Genomic DNA, 5227 nt, shown 5'->3' on the forward strand with positions numbered 1-5227 from the left:
ACTGTCCCTATGGTCCGCATGATGCTACACACACATTACACTTTCACTTCTCCTCTGTTCTCGCTACAGCGCTGTGGGTGCACACACGCCAGGTAGCACGCCGCACACACACACACACACACACACACTCACTTCATTCTCTCATCTCTCGTCCCGGACAATAAGTGCACACACACACACACACACACACACACACACACACACACACACACACACACACAAACGGAAGGACTTCCTAAAACTTTGTGTACTCACCTGTTTGTTGCGTCGGTCTTCCGGGTTGGGTTTGGATAGCAGCCAACCGGAGCGCTGAATAGCGGCTGGCTTTAAAGCGCCAGCGCTGCATCGCGCATGCGCGGTAAAACCGGAAGTCGGCAAGTTTATGTTGATGGGACATTTTTTTTGGGGTGATTATTATTATTATTGGTATTGTTATAATTTTCGTTATCATTATTATTGTTATTATTAGTATTGTTATTGTTATTATGTTTATTATTTATTATGATATACATAATGTTATTACGCCATTCTATGACTGGCTACCAATTACCAAACCCCTTTTGGGTGAGATGGTTGAGTCCAAGGGGAGGGGCTTACACGTTATAAACCGGTCTCCTACTTCAATTCAGTGTGGAGTTGTAGGAGTGGTGCATTGTGGAGATAACGGAGTCTGAGAACTATTGTAGTGAATGCACATGAGCAGGTGCGCCTATTTTGTATATAGTTTTCTTTACTTTCCTCGTAATTGTCCTTGTTTTGTTATTTTGCCACTTTTTCTTTTCTGGGGTATTATATATATTTTGGACTTTGCACTTGAGCACGCTGTAAATAAACACCACTTTACACACTGAGCGCTTCCTTGGCATTAGCGCTAGGTGGTATGTACACTCCGAGCACAATAGCAGTGGTGAATTCCCAGGGTAAATAAAAAGGTCTACATCTCACAACAATAAACTCCAGCAGCAATGAGCAGTAGGTGGAAACAAGCACAGAGTTCTTACACCATTCCATGTTGATGTAAACACACAGACCGCCGCCACGAGTCTTACCGCACAGAGCTGCATTTCTGTCGGCACGAAACACGGCTAGCCCGTCCAGCTGGATGGGTCGTCCGGAACTCTGTCGCTCAGCCACGTCTCAGTAAACACAAAAAGGCAGCAGTGTCTGTATTCACGCCGAGTAGCTTGTTGGAGTCTGATGTAGTCTAATTTATTGTCCAGGGAGCAGACATTTGCCAGCAGTAGTGATGGTAGAGCGGGACGGCTAGGGTTAGCTTTTAGCCTAGCATTAGCACCCGCTGGCTTTTCGCGTTTCTGCTTCCTCTCGCAGAAACATCTGCCGCAGGTCATCATTAATTGTGTTGTTTGGGTTGTTTCTGAGTTCTTTCAGTGTTTTGAGGTTGTACACAAAGACACCGGTTGCTCCAATGTCCATGTGTTGTGTAGGGCGGGCTTCAAAATGAAATTAGCACCATTGTGGGTCCGGAGCGGCCGCTGCGAGCTACTGCCACGCCGCCACCTTGGACACACATCTTAGTGCCCTCCTTCTGGAATTGCTCCTATCATTGTACTTCCAACCCTTTTCCATACTTTGTCTTTACTGAAGCCTTTTAACCCAGCCATTAGGGAGGCACAAGCCAGTGCATTCTTAGTGCCGGTCCCAAGCCCGGGTAAATGGGGAGGGTTGCGTTAGGAAGGGCATCCAGCGTAAAACATGTGCCAAATCAAATATGCGGATCACAAATGAGAATTCCATACCGGATCGGTCGAGGCCCGAGTTAACAACGACCGCCACAGGTATCATTAGCCGACAGGGTACCGGTGGAAATTGGGCTACTGTTGGCCGAAGGAGGAGAAGGAGAGGAGGAAGACGTCTACAGAGACGGCAGGGAAAGGAGCAGTGTAGGAGAGTGGAGGTTAGGGTTGGTACTTTAAATGTCGGTACTATGACGGGGAAAGGGAGAGAGATAGCTGATATGATGGAGAGGAGAAAGGTAGATATGCTGTGTGTTCAGGAGACCAAGTGGAAAGGGAGTAAGGCCAGGAACATTGGAGGTGGATTTAAACTGTTTTATCATGGTGTGGATGGAAAGAGAAATGGTGTAGGGGTGATTCTGAAGGAAGAGTACAGTAAGAGTGTAGTGGAGGTGAAGAGAGTTTCTGATAGGGTGATGATCGTGAAGGTGGAAGTTGAAGGATGATGATAAATGTCATCAGTGCCTATGCTCCACAAGTTGGCTGTGAGATGGAGGAGAAGGAAAGATTCTGGAGTGAATTAGATGAAGTGGTAGATGGTGTACCTAGGAAAGAACGGTTGGTGATTGGGGCAGACTTTAATGGGCATGTAGGTGAAGGAACAGAGGTGATGAGGAGGTGATGGGTAGGTATGGTTTTAAGGAGAGGAATGTGGAAGGGCAGATGGTGGTAGATTTTGCTAAAAGGATGGAAATGGCAGTGGTGAACACTTATTTTAAGAAGAAGGAGGATCATAGGGTGACGATAAGAGTGGAGGAAGGTGCACACAGGTGGACTATGTGCTATGCAGGAGATGCAACCTGAAGGAGATTGGAGACTGTAAGGTGTTGGCAGGGGACAGTGTAGCTAGACAGCATCGGATGGTGGTCTGTAGGATGGTTTTGGAGGCGAAGAAGAAGAGGAGGAGAGTGAGGACTGAAAGAAGAATAAGATGGTGGAAACTGAAGGAGGAAGAGTGTAGTGTGAGGTTCAGGGAAGAGGTCAGAGAGGCTCAGTGGTGTTAAGGAGGTGTTGGATGATTGGGCAACTACTGCAGGAGTGATGAGGAGGCAGCTAGAAAAGTACTTGGTGTGACATCTGGAAATAGAAAGGAAGACAAGGAGACGTGGTGGTGGAATGAGGAAGTGCAGGAGAGCATAAGGAGAAAGAGGTTGGCAAAACAGAAGTGGGATAGACAGAGTGATGAGAAAAGTAGGCAGGAGTACAAGGAGATGCGGCAGCAGGTTAAGAGGATGTGGCGAAAGCCAAGGAAAAGGCATATGAGGAGCTGTATGAGAGGTTGGACACTAAGGAAGGAGAAAAGGATTTATACAGATTGGCCAGGCAGAGGGACCGAGCTGGAAAGGATGTACTGCAAGTTAGAGCAGTAAAGGATGGAGAGGAAATGTGTTGACTAGTGAGGAGAGTGTGTTGAGAAGGTGGAGGGAGTATTTTGAGCAGCTGATGAATGAGGAAAATCAGAGAGAGAGAAGGTTGGATGATGTGGAGTTGGTGAAGCAGGATGTAGATAGGATTAGTAAGGAGGAAGTGAGAGCAGCGATTAAGAGGATGAAGAGTGGAAAGTCGGTTGGACCAGATGACATACCGTAGAAGCGTGAGATGTTTAGGAGAGATGGCAGTGGAGTTTTTGACCAGATTGTTTAACAGGATTTTGGAAGGTGAGAAGATGCCTGAGGAATGGAGAAGGAGTGTGCTGGTACCGATCTTTAAGCATAAAGGAGATGTGCAGACCTGCAGTAACTACAGGGGAATTAAGTTGATCAGTCACACCATGAAGTTATGGGAAAGAGTAGTGGAAGCCAGGTTGAGAGAAGAGGTGACCATCTGTGAGCAACAGTATGGTTTCATGCCGAGGAAGAGCACCACAGATGCCTTATTTGCTTTGAGAATGTTGATGGAGAAGTATAGAGAAGGACAGAAGGAATTGCATTGTGTATTTGTGGATTTAGAGAAAGCGTCGACAGAGTGCCAAGAGAGGAGTTGTGGTATTGTATGAGGAAGTCAGGTGTGTCAGAGAAGTATGTGAGGGTGGTGCAGGACATGTATGAGGACAGTGTGACGGCAGTGAAGTGTGCAGTAGGTACGACAGACTGGTTTAGGGTGAAGGTTGGACTGCATCAAGGATCGGCCCTGAGCCCTTTCCTGTTTGCAGTGGTGATGGACAGGTTGACGGACGAGGTCAGACAGGAGTCTCCTGGACTATGATGTTTGCGGATGATATTGTGATTTGTTGTGAGAGTAGGGAGCAGGTTGAGAAGAGCCTGGAGAGGTGGAGATATGCGTTGGAGAGAAGGGGAATGAAACTCAGTAGGAGTAAGACAGAGTACATGTGTGTGAATGAGAGGGAGGGCAGTGGAGTGATGCGGTTGCAGGAGAAGAGGTGGAAAAGGTGGAGGAGTTCAGGTACCTGGGGTCAACAGTGCAAAGTAATGGAGAGTGTGTTAGAGAAGTAAAGAAAAGAGTGCAGGCAGGGTGGAGTGGTGGAGAAGAGTGACAGGAGTGATTTGTGATAGTAGGGTATCTGCAAGAATGAAAGGGAAAGTTTATAGGACTGTGGTGAGACCTGCGATGTTGTATGGATTAGAGACTGTGGCATTGAGTAAAAGACAGGAGACGGAGCTGGAGGTAGCAGAGCTGAAGATGTTAAGGTTTTCGTTGGGCGTGACGAGGATGGACAAGATTAGAAATGAGTTTATTAGAGGGACAGCGCATGTAGGATGTCTATATCCGATGCAGAGAAGCTCGTCCATGCGTTCATGACCTCCAGAATAGACTACTGTAATGCATTACTAGGTGGATGTCCTGCGTCATTAATAAACAAGCTTCAGTTAGTCCAGAATGCAGCAGCCAGAGTTCTTACAAGGTCAAGAAAATATGATCACATAACCCCAATCCTATCGTCCCTACATTGGCTTCCTGTTAAGTTTCGAATAGACTACAAACTATTACTTCTCACTTATAAAGCACTAAATGGTTTGGCTCCCATGTATCTATCCAGTCTTTTAACACGCTACAATCCGCCACGCTCCCTGAGATCTCAAAACTCTGGGCTTCTAGTTGTTCGTAGAATAGCAAAGTCCACTAAAGGTGGTAGAGCATTTTCACATTTAGCTCCTAAACTCTGGAATAGTCTTCCTGACAGTGTTCGGGGCTCAGACACACTCACCCAGTTTAAGTGTAGATTAAAAACATATCTTTTTAGCAAAGCCTACACATAACACACATCACATATCATAACGTTGTGCTCCAGAACATCTGATCACATGCACATTATCAACTTGTGCTGTTAATATCATGAACAGCAGCTACGCTAATTCCTCTCCACTGCTTCTCTTTCTCTCCCCATCCCGAGACACCCTGAGGTTTGGCCAGCTCCAGTCACGTCCCACCTCGTGATGATTACGGACCTTGAAGAAGTAGATGCCGAACTCGCAAACATCCCGAACCATCTAGAGACGTACCAGTGCCATTTG

The sequence above is a fragment of the Silurus meridionalis genome, chromosome 7 (genome assembly GCF_014805685.1).
Source record: "Silurus meridionalis isolate SWU-2019-XX chromosome 7, ASM1480568v1, whole genome shotgun sequence".
Classification (NCBI taxonomy): domain Eukaryota; kingdom Metazoa; phylum Chordata; class Actinopteri; order Siluriformes; family Siluridae; genus Silurus; species Silurus meridionalis.